The sequence below is a fragment of the Lethenteron reissneri genome, chromosome 19 (genome assembly GCF_015708825.2).
Source record: "Lethenteron reissneri isolate LAM-NWPU_2019-01 chromosome 19, ASM1570882v1, whole genome shotgun sequence".
NCBI classification, from domain to species: Eukaryota; Metazoa; Chordata; class Hyperoartia; order Petromyzontiformes; family Petromyzontidae; genus Lethenteron; species Lethenteron reissneri.
The window spans coordinates 10,430,843-10,450,036 of NC_083797.1; the positions used below are offsets into that span (position 1 = coordinate 10,430,843).

A 19,194-nucleotide genomic window follows, 5' to 3' on the forward strand; every position below is an offset into this window, starting at 1 on the left:
GTTATTCCTCCTCCAACATTTTTAAGTCAAACGCCACTTAGTGGAACCACTTAATGTCACGACATAAAACTAGGACTTCATATATTGCTGTAAAGGTGATGCCTTGCTCAAATTGGGCTATCGAGCGGTGATCCACCCAACCCCGATTTACAAGCCCGAGCCAGTGGTGGAAATTCCTCATTCCTACGGTAGGGTGAGTCCACAAAATAGTTGTCTATTTATAACCCCACAATGTAGAGGGGGGCGAGTCAGTACCAGCCAGGGTACAGACTCGCAACTGTCCGATTGTGAGTGACTCGCTGTAGTGCCAAGCCACCCAGCCTGCTCCGACTGCTAATACAATCCCAATTAATGAAACCATTTAGTGTCACAGCATACGTCCCAGACTTGATAAATCGCTGTCTAGCGAGTGACATTTCACCACCGCTCTAGTGCTGCACAGGTAATTTTTTTAAACAGTATATTGTATTGTGAGGAAGAATACACTAAAGCAGCGGTCGGGAACCTATGGCTCGCGAGCCATATATGGCTCTTCCGGTGACGGCATATGGCTCCCAGGCAATTTTTGAGTTGAAAAAATAAAAAAAAATCAGTTTGGAACTAATTTTAAAATACTTGTGATATTGCTTAATAATACTGTGTCATTTGAAAGTAAACAGAAATTAGTTTTGAAGATAAATTTCACGGGTCACGCCTGCACGAAGCTCAACCTCACCACGTTTTGAACCAGACTACAAGGCCATCAGCAAAACCACGCAGCACCAGAAGTCGCATTAAAAGTAAGACGTATTTAATTTATTATACGTTAAAAATACTATATGGCTCTCAATGAAATATATTTAGAAATATTTGGCTTTTATGGCTCTCCCAGTCAAAAAAGGTTCCCGACCCCTGCCCTAAATAATACATGTAGGTGGAGAATGCTTAGTCCCACCTCGTGGGAATCGCGTGCCTCTGTCATCAGCTATCTGCATGTTTTACAGTATCTGCAAGGATGGCCAAATGTAATTTATATATTCTTCATTCTAATGGTTAATGAAAAACTCATTAATTTAAAAATACCTAATTTCCAAAAGTAGAATTGTGTGTCCAAACAGCTGACACCAGTCATAATTTAAAAGTATGTTTTGGATACAGCACATGGCAGGCCTTCATCCAGCAGTGAATGGAGCACAGTTAATGGTGTATGACGTGGCTTGAACAATGATTATGGGTGTGATTATTATTTCTGTTCACTGTGTCACGTATAATAATTAACCTCATTCACCTTTGTCAATGAATTGCTGAATAAAGTCATCCCCCACGGCATATCCGTCTTGTTTGTTTATACTTCACCACGCTGCTCAGGGCAGGTAGGTGAATCGGTTAGGAATTGTTGTGCATGGCAGGTTTGAACATCACTCTCCACGGATGTCAACTTTGGCAAGAAATCTAACCAAGGCTGGCTGATGGAAAGCACAGTGTGCCTAGCTCCCCCCCCCCACACCAACGCAATATCACACACCGTATAGTAACATATTACTCCAAAACGATTAGCCAGAGTTGAAGTGTAGGCCAAATACCCTGTTTGGCGGCTGGCTCTTTAAGCTCCCTTTAGCGAAGGACCCTTCCTCCAGCAGTGGCATGAGTAGATAATTGCAGGGCTGCAACATTAACTTTTATTTTAATTGTCTGTCACATTTCGATTACGCAAGTTGGACTTGACCGTTCCTTGGGATGGGTGGCCCCAGCGAGAACACGTACGCCGATAATGCATGTGTACAGATGTATGCGTGTACTACGACCTACTTTCAATCAAACTTGGTTTAATAAAAAAACTCAAAGAGTGCTCCATTTCACGCCTTATTTCTCTGCTCTCCACGCATCCTTAGGGGGAGCGCATGTGCAGCTTGGAGGCGCGAAATGTCACACATTTGACTTTTGAAGGTTAGCAGTTCCTGGAAACCAATCAACTCCAATAAGCCTTTTGAAAATAACAATCGTCCAAACGAACATGGCCCACATTAATGCAATGGCTCACTGCAAAATTCAGGCATATATGCCTGCAAAAAAGTACAATTTGAATGATTTCTCACAGTGAGCACACTGCCATTATTTGCATTTCCGTCGTATGAGTTGAGGGCCCATTGCCTCCTGCTGCGTCAACAGCACAAATGCAACTGGGTCCTTTCATTTGCGAGAGCAGCACCAACTTCCTCCGATCACGGCTGCTCCTTCGGGGGCGAGTTAGAAGAAAATAAGTATAACCCGTAAAAACAAAGTTTTTCACTCTAAATCCTTTATATGCGTGGCGGCTAGAGTCCTCTCGTCCTCTGGCTTGAGATGGCTGCCACCTATGGGTCAGATGATTGTCTGCAGTATTAAACAATTGGTAATTAAATATTTAATTTGTTTTCCCTAAACAGTGTAAAATTTTGGATTTTTTTTCACAAACATTAATTGTCTCGCACAACGAGTCTGTGTGCAAAATGTCAGCTCGATTGGATCACGGGAAGTGGGTTAAAAAACGACCGAAAGGTTTGCACGGTCATAAGCAAGCAAGCAAGCACGCAAGCACGCAAGCACGCAAGCAAGCGAACTTAATATAAAGGATTTAAAAACTTCCTTTTGCACCTTTTTAAATCAGGTGCACGCATACAGTTTGTCACTGCCTGATTGTGTTAGCAATTATCTCCAAATAAATGTGGTTTCTTTCTTTGGACGATTGCCCCGTGATGTTCGTAGATGCGCGCAGTGATGTATTTCAGCACTCATTGCATTGTACCACACACAGTGCCCTGTTTTTTTTCCGGGATTGTCTTTAATTGGATTTAGCTGGGAACTCTGTAAGTCTTTCCATCCCATTAAGTCACATTTGTGTTAGTTGCATAATAATTAATACATCACTCAAGACAATGCATTTACATGTATTGCTCCACTTTCCTAGTACATTATGAGATATTGTTCTTCTCATAATATGCCCTAGATTGTTGTAACGTACAGTTTATAGATTAATCCGTACTGTGGGTGTTCTAATAGAAAGTGATTTCCTGTTCAAATGCGCATTGAGGCGGTGCCCATCTCCTGTTCACAGCACCTCAGGCAATGGTGGAAAGTCCAAATTACTATGGCAGAGGAGTATATATTTCCATCGGACAACCACTGTTGATTTCCCCAAAAAGGGGCACTCAATCGGTACTCGACCGCGAACGGAAGATCGGCTGAGTGATGAGTCAACCCCCAACCAGGATTTTAAGTCGCAACTTTCCAGCTGGCCGAATCCTCCATATAAAGTAGCAACAATTACGACTCCAACACATCAGTGGTGTTATATAATTGTTCACCTGGATGACCACATGGAACAGGCGCCACTCTTTTTCCTCATCCATAAATCTACCCATCTCACAGCCAATAATTGCGCATTTAGAGTAACAGAATGCGTAATGTGTACGCTTCGCATGCGATGTCATGCCGTTGGATAATATTAATGCTAATAATGAGGTGTACACAGTACATATGTAGCGCTGTAGATGGGCTGAACTTACCTGCAATGGCAGACAGGGCCCATCAGGGGCAGTACCTCGTACCGGCAGGGGGGTCACTTCATTCCCCAGCCCAAAAGCAGGAGGGGGCTGCGGGGTGCCCTAGGATCCCCCGGGACCCCCCCCCCTCTCCTGGAACTCTCTGGAAGAGAGGCGTGGCCAGAGGCTGACACAACGGGGAGGTGTATAAAAGCCGGACCTCTCAACAGGTTTGGGGCCAGTCCAAGACAGAAGCCAGAAGACCAGCCAGTCTAGGACCCTGGGACCTCTAGCCCCGCTGTCCTTGTAAGGGCCGGGGCTCTGTGAGCCAGTGGTGAGACCATGGGACTCCCGGCCTGACGTCCTTGTAAGGGCTGGGTCCGAGAAAGCCAGTGGTCGGGACCCGTACCGTGGCTGGGTCGGGTCAGATAGCCTCCCCTCGTAGCCGGAGGACCTGAGAGAGTAGCCGGTGTTAGGCATGTTAGCCGGAGGCTGTGTTCCTAGGCTGTATCAGGGAAGGGCTGTTGCCTGAGTGAAGGCAGGAACTGTTGCCTGAGTGACGGCTGTGGACTGTTGCTGTTGTGCGTTATAAATAAACGCGTTGCCTCTACAAGTGGTCTCCAAGAACTCACTACACATACAATAGCCTTGGGACCTGGCACACCTGTTTGTGAACGGCAGTTGTGAAGCAAACTGAACGAACGTGTTTATCATCATCATTCTTCAACAGACTCTGGTGTTGAGAGACCCTGTATGTAGAAACGCATACAGAGCATGCTTTTCATGAATAAATAATGTTGAATTTGTGCAATGCAAAGGTCGTGAGGCCGATGGTTTGTGAAAAAATACATATACAGTACTTTAATATGGAAAGACAGAAACATGTAGACATAGTCTGCATATCTATTGTTTCCTGTATCTTTTTTTCAGGACGAAAATTACTGTTGTTGTGCATTCTTCAACAGGAGCGAAGAAGCTGGATGACAGCTGTAGACCTGAGTAGCTATAGTGGATAGGGGCACCCATACCAGTCAAGGTACTCAACAAGAGGCGAGAGAAAATGTGCTCCTTTCACCAACTCACACTGAACGTGTTTATACACAATTACAGTTAGAAGCTTGCTTACCTAGGCTAGCAGACGGTGCATCAACATACATTTCTGTTTGGAGTTTGACAATAGTAGTCTAAATTGTTTTAACCTGCTGTTCCTCCAAAGCACTATTTCACACAGCAATAGACTCTGGGGCACACAGCATTAGTTGATGAAAAAGTCACGGTATGATGCCAATTACTGGTAAGATAGGTAATAATATTACTCGCTTGGCTAATTAAGGAGACAGAGGGGAAAGCTATTTGGTAGACAAAGTCAATCACTGTTGATGTGCCCAGTTTGCGTGGTATGTGTACCTTGAGCTTTAAATTATGGTGTTGATATTGTATTCCACATGGTCTAGTGGTAGGGCATTTGCCACTTGCAGCAGAGGTCTACGGTTAAAATCCAGTGGCTGCCCTAATTAACCCTGCAGGTGTATGAACCATAAATATGCACACCGTCCACTTGACAGTGGATGTTAACATCTCAAAAAGCTATTGTGTTTTGGCGTCATGGACTAAATTTGTTACATTTTGGAAAAATGACTGGCAAATTTCGACGTCGAAAACCGGGAAAGACCCACGTGGAAGCCACGAGGCTTTCCGGGGTACAAAAGTGAAATAACAATAGCATTGTATGTAATTCTGTATCATGATGATACGGGATTTAAAATGAGCTAACAAAAGCTGCACTGATTTTTCACGTCTCGTTTTCCACATCTTTTTGACAGCTCCTCTTATTCGCTAGACAGGTCATCTCACATTGTTGAGTTGGCAGAAATTAAAGTAATGCCCCCCCGCCCTCCCCAGGTGCTATGATCCTCCAACTATTAAACACTACTATGTCTGAAGCAAATACATTTTTAAAGAATTCAAAATTAACCAAGATTGTGCCTCTAAACTACTCTTCTTTCATTAACTCCTCGCAATGTGTGCAAGTTAAAATATTGTTGTCATATCTAGGGTGGAGCACTGTTATGTCCTCACTGATTGATAAAAAAAATCATCGCAAAGCCATCAGTTTGAGAGATGATCCAGCTCGTCACTCTGTCATTGATGCTAAGCCACCTCCACAGTGTATCACTCTTTTATCGTTACTACCGTGTCTACTTTCCCCTTGAAGCTGCACTCATTAGTTCCTCCATTCATGTTGAGAACTACAGTACAATATTCCCTCATTATTCGCAAGGGATACGTTCCAGAGATGCTTGTAAATATCAAATTTTGCGGAGAATATTGGCCTTAAAAAAGCCCTATCTTTTGAATGAATAACCATAATACTTAAATAACCTATTAAATACATAACAATATTACTTTATCTCATTACTTTATCTCACCACTTTCTCGCATCATATTCTCCATCATCACTTTATCTCATCGCTTTCTTTCTCTCTCGATGCAGTTGTATAGAGTTCCAGATGTGATTCGCGGAAAGCCAAAATCGCAGGTTGCAAGTTCGTGAAGATTGTCTCATTTCAGCCACACTGTGTTCTACCGCACTGTGGGTCACAAACAACACTTCTCTCGCTGATTATTTCCTTTGCACTGCTCTACTTTGGAATTCCTTCCCATCGTGTCTTTTCCCCAAGTTCTTACAACCTCGCTCAATGCACGAACATGTATTTATTCTTATAAATTATATCTTCACACTGTCTTGTTTGTAGGCCTCTTGGCGTTTTGAACCTTAGGGCCTGAGCTCAGCAATCCTGATAAAACAATGTCACCCATAGTTTAGTTTATAAAACAATGTCACCCATAGTTGTGCTTATAAAACAGTGTTACGCGTAGTTTAGTTTACACGGAGCAAATAAGAGTGCTTATTTTAGCAAATTTACCATACCATTGTGATCCTGAGCACAATTTGTTTTGAATTGGTTTACGTTGTAGTTTTTTTTGTTTACCGTTGTGCAAATGCGCCCCATGTCACGCAAGACTGCACTCGGCAAGCCTGGTATTCCCATCATCTGTGGAGTGGAATTTCTGCAGGCAAATGTGTTTTTTTTTGCTGTCTCTTTCCCCTTAAGTGAACTTTTCAGTTGAAGTCAGTGTGAAAGCAATAGAATGAACAGGTATAGAGTACTGGAATTACTTTCAATGAACACATTTACAAATATGCTGTTTGTTAATCCACTTCTGGATGAAGGCCTTTCGTGCTGTATCGATCGCGGGGATTGTTTGACCATACTTCATCACGCCTGTCAGTGCAGGTTGGTGAAGAACAGGGGTGGCAGGACTGATTCAGATATCACTTTCCACTGATGTCAGTTGTGGCTGTGAATTGCACTGGGGTCACCGGGTTCATTGTGGTGAGATATTCTCAGAGCATATATGTCAATTTGTGTTATTTACTAATGAAATATTTTAGAAAAAAACACTTAAAACAAATTAATCAAAATAATGTTAAGCTGGTTGTAATTGTTACGTCCCATATTTGTATTATATAGTTTAATTTGACACAATATTTACAGTGAACGAAAAGCCCATGAAATTGTATGGTTAAAGACCCTTCTCAGTCTACCAAATGTCTTGGTTCAGAAAGGCTGTGCCTGTGTCCTGAACTTTAGTACAAATAGGTATTTAAAATTTTTGATAATCCGATGACGTCTTTTATGTTGATGTGTTCTGTAACGTCTTTTTTGTATCTTGTTTCTGCTCCACGTGTTATGTTATTTTTACCTGCATTGTTTTATATTAAAACCCCTAAAACAAGGTAAAAAAAAATCACAAAACATGTCCAATTAATTTGTATTACCCTCTCAAAAAATGGCACCGATATTTTTTAATTTGGCAAATACATTGACAACTACCAACTCTTACGCAAGCTCTCAAAATAATGTTTTGGTCGCATGCTGAGAGAGGTTCGATTCTGTATTCCCTCGCCCAGTGTTGTTCTTGTGTCAGAATTGTCAACAATGGAGAGAGCTGCAATCTACTGACACGGGGTGATCTCAAGGGGAAAGTACGATGTCAATATGTCCCCTGGTCCAGTGACTTCATTCAGAAACATGAGGTCTCAGTCCACCTGGCTTCTTTCTAGCCTATTCCCTGTGGAGACACAACAACAACAACAAAAAGAGAAAACGTAATTTTGTTTTCCCCAAATGTGTCAACACACTTTTGTGCATTTCCCAGAAAATTCATTAATTCACGCCAGCGCATTGCACAATTTTAATTGCAGTGATTACAATTTTTTGTCGCATCTACTCCATTCTAAGTTGTAGAAATCCATTCTCTGCCTTACAATCTGCTGTTGACATCCAAAACAAGACAACTGTCCTGAGAAGATGGCTCAGCCCCACTGTACCACCCATCGCCTTCTGTGCGGCTGCGGTCACAAAGCCTTTAGGGTTTCCAAAGGTGACCTTTTTTTCCAAGACAAAATAAATTCGCGGCGCTAAGCTACAGTACAATTTGCAAGGTTATATCCTTTCGTGAGGTGGGCCACCAAAATCGTTAACCAAAATTGGTTGATATTTTTTGTTCACGATTAAACGTGACATATTTACACTGCGGGCAGTTTTGCGGCGATGTGCTGTACAAAATGTATGCACAACGGCACAACCATTGCAATACGGTACTATATTATATATGTGTGTATAATAATAAAAAAACTCACATTTTTCCCGATACAGTGAGTAAATCTTGCGGCTTTACTTGTGACCCATCGGACAAAGGTGTTGGCCCTGTGCCAATATTCAGCTGCTGCATTAGCGTAAAATTTTCCACGTTACATAAGCCCCAGTCTACATTTAGGTCTGGGGATTGGTGCGAGCATGCACGTGGCATATAATCTCTTATTTGTACCAGTCACATCGGCAGGACACGTAGGATTCTGTGGAAATGCCTAAGGCTTAGATTGGACAGAGAGAAAATGTTTTTTAACCTTTATGGAACAAAACAATAAAGTACAATCACACGGTGCAGTGAACAGAAAGCAACACATCATGGCCAATGTGTACGTGAATTACTAAATGCGGTAGAGAGAATATTGGGGGTGGGTGGGCGGTAATGAGACATTTTGGGAGCAACGAATTAATGTGATAGGTGACACGGGATGGTTAGGCAGGGGTGTTAGTTAACACGTGTAAAGCTTCTTGGCAAGGAAAGTAACTTGTTGCCACTGTGGCAGCCTTTTCAGATGTAAATGTAAACATTATTTTGCAATGCCTGATTACAGTATTGCACTAATTACGCTTCCTTATTGATTTTCATGAGGGCTGAACCAGTGAAAGGTCCACAGGAAACGGAAACAGCGTAAGTTGTGAGTAGGTTGATGGCTCTGCAGTAAAAACCCATTTAACAAGACACGTATGGTTAATTTTATAAAGTAGCAGAAGCCACAATGCACCTTTTGTCAACTAAATGCTGCCCGTGTTAACATCTGCCATCTGCTACCTTGATTGGTCCTAAATCAGGCTGGATAGCTGAGCAATCTGTGCTCTCCACTGAGCTAGCAAATTCTCCTTATAGCTGCCCTGTGATCTCTAGAGAATTGAGGTTTGCTTAAAAGTGAATAAAGACCTCGTGATATTATCTGAGAGGAATCCACTTTGTACAAATCATCATCATCAACCATGTACTGTGATTTTTTTTCTTTTCGGGTTTTCAATAGAAAACAGTAGTGCAGGAAAAAACAAGCAGAGAGCGATTCTCAGTCCACCAATGCAACAATTTCACAAAAACTGATCTCATTGATCAATCTCTTGCCACTCCATCATTCGTCTAGAATATTGACCATCATCCCTTATCGTCATGTTTCCTGCCAAAGTCCACTTTTCTAAACATTGTTATGTTAAACTTAAATCTATTATCTGACCCATGTGTTCCTTTTTCTGTCCAAGTATAATTCCACCTCTTTTGCAGTTAATATAAAAATACATCTAAAAACATTTTTTTTTAAAATTGAATGTGTGTATTTTTCTACTTTTGTCATGCAATCTTCATACATTTGGATAACGTGAGTAATGGATGTAGTTGGCAGAGGACGAGGCTGGGGCATTGAGGAGTGATGAACAGTGACAACTTCCGTGAGGCCACTGTGGATGTGTGGGGTAGCTATGTAAAAGTGGGGCAGTCTTCTCACCATGTGTTTAACCTCCAAAACACGTAGTAACTTTATTTAAGACAGATTTCTCGACAATCGACCACCTCCAATTAGATTATGGAAAAATATGATTACATAAATTTTGCCTTGCATTCATTGACTATGAAATGCATTTGAATAACAATTTGAAAAAGTTAAACAGAGCTGGAAAACTAATAGACTGTCATAATCGTATCAGATGTTTCCATACTTGATTAAATAATGGGATCATGGATGTCTATTGGCTCGAGGAACTTGACCCATGGCATAGAACTGTGCGCGTTATTCCACTACAGAAGCAAGAACATTTCTGTACATGTTGGTTTTACCATCTTAAAATATACTGGCGTTTTTGTTTAACTTAATCTGGGCGTGAACCCAGCCCATCAAGTACCCATTGACAATTGAAACAACAGTAACTTTGCTTCCATAATAGAGGTTTTTGGGTTAGATGCACGTAAATATATAAATGTGTCGTTAAATCCCGCCACCATCCGACATAGCTAGCTAGTAAGGGTTGTCACGTAAACACAACGTGCCAATTCGTCACAGCACACCGGTGTGTTGGAGAGCCAAGCCACAACATTTATAAACTGAGTACGACGTTTCGCCAGTAATTACAACTAGCTTCATCAGGCGACAGCCATGTTTGTGAAGGCTTACTGTTTCGTTCCTTATATTAATACAACCTAAATGCTTATTTAAAACATGTGGAAGCATATTTAACACACTGAAACTGTATTTTCAATGGATACCATTCACATACATTATACATTGGTATGTAGAATTATGGGTGGCATGAAATATAAGCAGAATTATTTTCTCTACAAAATAAAAAAAATCCATTAGCAAACTATTGATTACTAGATATATTGCGAAGAGCATAGTGTTTTATATGGAGTTATCTTGCCAATAACATCTGATAATTAAGCACGACCAATGCTGACGAGACCCCAAAGATCCCATCTGGTTCTATTTGCTTAAATGCAACTGGATATTGGTGTGGAAAACCATTAAAGCATGTTGTATGTGGGAAATCAGAACAAGGTTCTATATATATGTTCAAGCTAAACTACCACAAAGGAGTATGAAACTGCTTTTTCGTAAATAAGTGGCCTTGGCGAGATGTTAACTACCTCGCCTGGTATACAGGAGGGGTCTTGGGTTCGATTCCAACCCTGACGCCTGCTGTGTATTTGGAGTTTGCACGTTCTCCCCGTGGGCGTGTGGATTTTTCTCTGGGTCCTCTGGTTTTTCCCTCCACGTTTAGAGTATTTGGCTGCTGTACATTTTGACGTGATAAGCCACTTCGTTGAGCCATCATTTGTGACCACGGTGGCTTCTGAAAAAGAGCTAAGTAGCCCAGTGGGCCTTACCTGGTAAAATAAAACAAGATATAATAGCCGACGATTCGGGCAATGGCCCTTCATTTGATGTGCTGTGAAAAGGACCATTTTCCGACACGTTGCCTGTTAGGGTATTTGTCATGTTAAGGCCACACACTGTTGTTATTGGTGACTGTGTTCGCGTGTTTTGGTTATTGTGCTTTTCAAACTACTGCCAACGTAGCAGCAGCATCACCACCAAATAGTTTATTCCACGTTAACTATTTTGGTTGCGAAATTAAAGCGACACTTTTTATTCACGTAGAAACAAAACGTGAGGGGACATTGCGAACAAGGTTATGCGGCGCGACACGAAACACGCGTTGCGGCACTCGAGGTCACCCGGGATTGAGCTGGCGTTGCTTATTCGTTGTACGAAATACAATTAGAGCCGTCTCCGCTCAGCGCTTGGACGTTAGTGAGAAAGGGGAGCTTCATATTGGAATTTCTAGCGCGCTTAAGCACGGGCGCGCGCCCCCTCGCCCCCCGCCCCCCGCCCCTCGCCCCTCGCCCCCCCGCCCCCCGCCCCCACCCTCCGCCCCCCGCCCCTCGCCCCCCGCCCCTCGCCCCCCGCCCCCCGCCCCTCGCCCCCCGCCCCCCCGCCCCTCGCCCCCCGCCCCCCCGCCCCTCGCCCCCCGCCCCTCGCCCCCCGCCCCTCGCCCCCCGCCCCTCGCCCCCCGCCCCTCGCCCCCCCGCCCCTCGCCCCCCCGCCCCCCGCCCCTCGCGACGACTTCAATCGGGCGCACAGTGAACCAATGGTAGGCGCCGATTCGGGCCCGACACCACGTGCTTGAAACAAGCCAATCGCGTCGCGGGGTACGGCGTCCGTAGCCCCCACCACCAGCCCCACCGTTGCCACCCCATGCGGCGTCCGTACGAGCGCCATCATAGGTAGGGGAGAGCCACAGTTCTATCGGAGACCGAACCCTACGTCAATGAATAAATGAAGTGTCACCCCTCCCCCGCATGTCACAAGATCGTCGATGTAACAGTTAAAACGTGTATCAAAAGGGGCGTTGCAAGTGCACGATCAACAAATGCAATGCAGCTATTGAGTCCCTTAGAAAGATGGCTACCGGAACTCACTAGAATAAATAGTACAATTTTCTTACGTGCCAAAATATCGATTAAATATAATAATAATAAAACGACGTGCGTACAATGGAATTTCCAGTACCACAACACTGTCAATGTTTTGTTTTATTTATTTTAAAATCCCTTAGAAACATGGCCACCGGACGTGCTCAACATTGTCGAGAGTTTTGCCGGAAGTAGCTGCGTCCACGCGCCGCAATGCACGCCGGGTGTTTTTGTCGGCCCGGCCGGGAGAGGCGAGATGGCGGCTCCGGGCAGGAGGAGGCGGCTGAGGCTACGAGACCACGGCGGCTGCTCGCAGTGGCTGTGAGGAGCGAGCCAGCGAGCTAGGCTTGAGCAGAGAGAGATCAAAAATATATAAACAACACGCGGAGCAGAGAGCGGCGTCGCTGGTGGCGCTCTCGTGCCTTGCGAACACTCACAGCAGGAGCGACGAGGTGAGGAGATGCAGAGGGGGCTGGGGGGTCAGGCGCCGCTTGGCCTCTGCTGCTGCTGTTGTTGTTATTCTCTTACGCGCAGTAAAATACGCAACGTAATGTGAGTGTAGTGACAAGTTAACTGTGCTGTCGCCCTGCCTATTACGCAGAGGCTGCAGTGTTTAACGTTGGTACCGTTGACGTATAACCAGCGTGCTACGTGTTTCGTACGTGTACTGTCAGCGGTGTGGATATGGTACAGTGTTGTGTTATGGTTGCTAATAGAGCACAGATCCTCCACTGTTCGTGCAGTGCCGTGCGTGTTACACAGACGTGCATGCCCTGTGTCAGTCCACTGCTGCGATGGTGAGTCTACCGTGCATAGCAAGTTTTCAAGGCTACGAGGCTACGTGGTTGGGCAGCAGAGGGCAATTCGGCAGAATGCATTGCTATTCTGTACTGTACTTCCAAGTGATCGTGTTAATGGGTCCCTACTTTAATCAACTGACCGGCGTGGTGAGGTATGGCCAAATAATCACTACGACACGGACGGATGACTACATTTATAAACAGTGGCAATGCTCTACAGTACCTATGGAGCACAACATGCTGTAGTCATACGATGAAACATAATGGAATAGAAAAGTAGACATGGTCTCTATATTCTAGACTTGAAGCGTTCGTGACTGCAAGGAATCATATTCTTAGGTGTTTTCGGTAAAGTGTATTGCCTCCGAAACGTCGTGATCTTTATTTTATTTTTTTTTAATTAATTTTGATGTTTTACCTACGTGACTTTACCGAAAACACCTAAGAAAACACCTAAGAAAATGTCTCTATATCTCCACATGAAGAATTGAAGTGTTTTACACGACCCAACGACCCCACTGGCTGTCTGTGAGTGCATAATTCCGACAACATTGACTAAATACAAGCAAACTGAACCGCTTGCAACGTAATGTCTCAATAGCAAAGTCAGGCTTGCTTCAATCAATGCTGGTGAACTGCCAATTATGATAGACAAGGGCATGGGTCCTATTCAGATGCAAAACATATAATACTACCACACACTCATCGGCGTTGTTGTGGAGCATATGAGTAACAAAATAGTTGAGCGGGCAACGCGTACCCTTCATATTTTCTGTTTCACTTGTTCATAATCAACGTTTTTTGGGTTTAGATCGCGTTATTTATAAATGTGTCGTAACCCTCCACCACCCGACACGGCCAATCAGTAAAACACTGTTTAACTTGTATTAGGTCAATTCCTCTGAAATGATGCACAAGGCCGTGGGCCGTTGATTTGTGTTAAAAAAAATGTATTACTGTTCATTTTTACGTGGGGAGATGGATATATTGTCTTAGCAATTTGATCACTCATAATTTCTACGACACAGGTTATTTGTATTAGTTATTGGACATGGTAAACATTGTATATAAAAATAAATACTTCTACATTTATTTAGTAATGTTACCAATCTTAATACTGTGAGACATGGAAAACTGCTTATGTATTATACATATAATACATATAAACTATTTCACAGATAGTTAAAAATACAGTACTCTACAATAATGTATTGAATTTGATAGTAATAGTATGCACTATTTAACGCATGTCTTCCAGTGCTTATTCTGTACTTTTATTGTTAACCACAATAAACATTCAGTATGCCTTCAATTATTATACTGCATAGGCTTCACTCGTTTTATGCGGAAGATGCGTTCCAAAAAAAGGCGCAGAGCGAAACCACACGAGACTGCTACCTTGCCGATTGGCGCACACAATACACAAACAATATTTACCACGTCCGATCACATAACCGCATATGAGTGAAATGAAACCGAATCCGCATAAAGCGAGTGAAACGTGTTCTATTAAAGAAATAATCTATGCATCGAGTGTCCTGGCTGGCTTGCTGGCTGGGCTCCTGTCCACCCCAGCAGTAACTCTGTTGTTGTTAGTGACTGCGGACCATTGTCACCAAACTAGCTGAGTACCTGGCGGAATTGATTTTCCACGTAACACATTAACATTGAATTGAACGTTCGAAAGAATGGATAGCGAAACTAAAGAGGTGGGTGTAATGAATTCAGAAGACGGAGACACTGTTTATTTAAAATTGCTCTCACTTTTCAATTTGTGCTCCTATGAATGTAATTATTTAACCATAATATTACGTAAACTCTAGAGAATATAATAATAATAAAACCTAAATACATGCCATTGCCATTCTATCTATTATATAACAAAGCAGATTACGTTTAGTTTCCCGAGTGCAGAATTGTGAGAAGAGTTTAAATGACAGCTATTTCTTAATTTCCATTGCAGAATGCGGTAACGGGCTCTCTATTGGTTTTTCGATCGTAATTATTTGCTCATGCTGTAACTTAAAATGTGGTGTTCAAACAGCATATGTTATTATTGCTAACATTACTGTATTGTGTTTTGTAGGCTATTCATGATAGAGGTTTTTGGGTTAGATCGCGTAAATATATAAATGTGTCGTTGAAACCCGCCACCACCCGACACAGCCAACTAGTAAGGGTTGTCACGTAAACACAACATGCCAATTCGTCACTTGTACAGCACACCAATGTGTTGGAGAGCCAAGCCACAACATTTACTGTGGATGATATTGGTCGTGAAGGCCTACGTGTTAAATTGTAAGCTATTGTAAATACAGTAAGTGCAGATTATTTTTAGTACAGTACTGAAAGATTACGTGCTTGCTTGTTTTTTTACTTGAATAGCAAACCATACTTGTCACATCACTTCCACTTATATTAACAGTTCATTTAAATTATACCATTTGAATTTATAAATCACATTTTCTAATTAGCTCGTATGAATTGTTTACATGTCTATCTTTAATTTATATTGCCACTGTATGACTAATTTTTGTTAATCCTTTTTTATTCATAATGGAAAATAATAATTCCACTGAATAGGTATTGATTTTAACTTGTAATACTACTTGTCAAATGTTTAAATTCATATAACATTCATACGGCAAAGGCATGTCACATTTAATCTATTTTCATTTCGTGCAGTTCACGTTCAATGACTTGTACGGTTCATGGAATCACTCACGTATCATTTACATGCAGTGCCTATGCACATATCTTGGTGGTGGTGCTTGTCAACGTTTGTACAGTACCACTGGCCCGTACTGGTGGTCAGTAGCTTGTTTACACAACAAGTTAAATGTGTGCTTTATCCTTTCTGTGCTTGTTTCATGCCCGTGTTCTGCCATTCCCTTGGCTCAATAAGGAAAGCCCATGTTATAATTGGTGGATCCAAGCCAAGACCTCTGGTACCCATTTATCCATGCCTTCTCCAGAAACGGTCATGCTATTATTGTGACCCCCGTGACCATAATTCACTAAACCAAAACATGATCGAGCACAAGCGCATAATAACACTTGGCAAGAAAAATCTCTCGCAGATTTTCTCTGTAAATAACTTTTTTTTTAAAACATTGCACCGTGCCTGCAATTAATGTACATTTAAAATGGACGCAATAATTTAAAAGTTCTCTGGCAGCATTTATACTTTGCATGGTTAATGCATGCAGGCCACGGAATGCGGTAAACAATGACAACGCTGTGCGAAACTACGTCAGCCCCCGAGGTAGCAGCGTGTATGCTCCGTAGCGTGGTATGTTCTGGATTGTACGGCTCCGTGAGGGTCGGGCCAGTTTTCGCCACGTGTTCTTCAAAAGAGGTTAGGAAAGGTTGATTCACTATACAAATTGTCATCTCACGTTAAGGTAAATGCACGCACTTTTTCCCCCAAGCGTAATCACCTTCGATTATTGATAGAAGGTAGAAATTAAAAAAATATATAAAGTGTATTCAAATGATTAATTATCCAAAGACGGCTATTGTCCGAGCAAATGACGCTCCAAGATTGATGCCTTGTACTGTACGTATTGTTTTATTTGTATTCCATATTGGATTGGTGATCAACATGAATAGCAGGTTGTCTTTGGTTGTTTCAGGGATACGCTATATTATGAGCAGTGCAACAAAAATTCAGAATCAAATTCTTTAATTTTACTCATAGCTCATCGGAATCCGATGAGCTATGAAGCTCTTTTTCATAGATGTCCTGTAGAACACCTTCAACCTGCACTGGCCAGCAGTGTGAAGTATGGTTATATAACCCTCACAAACCACATGGTATGGGGAAGCAAGCAGTGGAAACCTCTAATTTAAGGAAAAACAGATGACACGTTTGAATAGACGACAACCACAGTGACAGGTTAACGTACAAAGATTTATGTAATTTTATCGTCATTTTTTTGTGATTCAAATTTAAGGTTAAAGTATGTTTCATTGTAGAAGTACAGGGTCCCCTCAGATATGTTGCAATGAGCTTCTCTCTGCATCCTATTTTCAAGGTACACAATAATACACGAGCTAAATAGATGTTTTATTTACACCACTCCCCACCACTCAGCCTCACCTATATGAATTCCCAATTAAAGTGCCTGTTTTGGCCAGACTCTAGGCCACTTTGGGTATGTAAAGTGGGTGAGAGTGACGATGGCTTTTGGGTATTTTGTACTTATTTCGCATCATGCGCAGCCAGCCATGAGAATTGGAGGTGTGGGAAAGGACAACAACCTAAATCCAAAAAAATCATTTGTAAAGAAATTAGTTTTCAATCTAAATTTAAAAGTCCATAGCTCCAGTGGATTCCTAACATCGGAAGGAAGAGCGTTTCAGACGGCCGCAGAAGCGCATCTTAAAGCACGTAATACAGTGACCAGCTTTGTTTGATGGTTAGCCAAAAGCTGCTGCTGTGACGATGACCAGAGTTTGCATGATGGGTAGATAGGTTGAACCACTGGAACTAAGATATGTAATTTGTGGCAACATGATGGGCTGAGCTCTTCACTGTTCTGGGTACTCTTTAAGACTCATGGAAACATTTAATGGGTCAGAATAGTGAGAAGCCATTTCTGACCTTATGTGCACTTTTTGTCAAAAAAATGCATTTTACATAAATGTAAAATATAAAATCTAAAGTGCATAAATCTGTTTATGCACATTGTGGGAGAGCCGCTATCATCGTATTAGAGTACTTGCAGTTATTTATTTACTTATGGCAAAGCATTACGTGGACAACATCATTATTTACCTCATGCTGTTTTAATTTCCTAATGTTTTTATTCTATTCAGTGCTTAAACAATACATAATATATATTTTTCCCGAGTATTGGAGCACAAGGTAAATAAATGTTCGGGTTTTTTCTCATGTATCTAATTTGGGTTCAAATGTATTTAGCATATGGCAGAAAATCACATTCTAAGGTTACTTCTTGGAAAATACAACATGCTGCACTCGTTTATTCAAATATTTAACCTTAATTAGGCTATTGTTAGGTTTAGGCTCATATAAGCCTCGTAATTAAATAAGATTCACTCGAATTCACCCTCTTATGTAAATAAGAAATTGGGCCAATTAAAAGCCAAAATGGAGATGTCCCACAATGAGTGTGGTTGTTGACACTGGTGAACATGCCTTGTGCCACTGACATTGTAAAGTGACATTTACCTTGGGCTAAGCATTACGGTCCGATATGTTTAAAATGCAGTTTTTCTCACTTGGCATTTTTTTTAGCGCCCAAAAACATCTTGCTTCATTTTACTATTCTTAGAAATCCACATTAACTTTAAAGTATGTTTTTTTATTAAATGTATTTTTGCAAACACAAATGCAATTCTGATTGAAGTATGTTTATTACATATCTGGATAACAGGATTTCTAGTATACAGTGTGTTCTACAATGTTCAACACGACAGAAATTATATTGTAGATTCCGTTCTCAGATCAAAACTTTATTGGTTCACAATTAAGAAGGAAATTACACCACGCATTGCAATTGCACCATTACCGTCTTATGTGACAAATAATTAGCAACACATTTTAGTGTGTATGGGACAGCAAACACTTATTAAAACTAATGTTGCCTCAGAATTGATTATTGCACGATTTAATTTTTCTGTTACTCATTTAAAATGCCCTTTTCATTGTAAGCATGTCATTGTTAAATAATGCTTTGTACAGCACTGGAGCTAAATAGGTGTCCATAAATGAATTAATGACAATTTTCCTGGGTTGTATAACAGTCGCTTTCTCCATGGCAATACCCCACTTTGCATTTGCTATGTTTAGAACTGTATGGTGTAATATGACGCTAATTTATAGTGTGCATCATCATGGCCTACTGAGCAATGCCCACTTTTTAATGTGGGTGTGTTATGCAATTTTTTCATGTCTAGTTTTGCTTTCAGTGTTTTATTTCTACTTGGTTTTATATTATTTTGTTCTCAGATTTAATGTACATATTGTGCTTTTGTCAGTTTAACACGTAGGCTTTCGCGACCAATATCATCCCTAATAGAGGTTTTTGGGTTAGATTGCGTAAATATATAAATGTGTCGTTGAAACCCGCCACCACCCAACACAGTCAACTAGTAAGGGTTGTCATGTAAACAGAACATGGCAATTCGTCACTAGTACAGCACACCTGTGTGTTGGAGAGCCAAGCCACAACATTTACAAACTGAGTACAACGTTTCGCCAGTAATTACCACTAGCTTCATCAGGC

The 19,194-nt window shown here is 41.8% G+C and overlaps 1 protein-coding gene across 7 annotated transcripts in view; it reads left to right on the forward strand.

Moving 5' to 3' along the window:
• Nucleotides 1-12,305: 12,305 nt before the first annotated feature.
• The window catches only part of LOC133344244 (nuclear receptor coactivator 1-like), a 98,595-nt gene continuing 91,706 nt past the window's right edge, over nucleotides 12,306-19,194 (forward strand). For 4 of the 7 annotated variants that reach the window (XM_061554308.1, XM_061554311.1, XM_061554310.1 and 1 more), the window contains exon 1: nucleotides 12,307-12,592. The gene's annotated coding sequence lies outside the window, so the exon portion shown is untranslated. Of the gene's footprint in view, nucleotides 12,593-19,194 lie in introns of all 7 variants that reach the window. The other 3 variants (XM_061554313.1, XM_061554314.1, XM_061554312.1) reach the window with 2 other exon arrangements.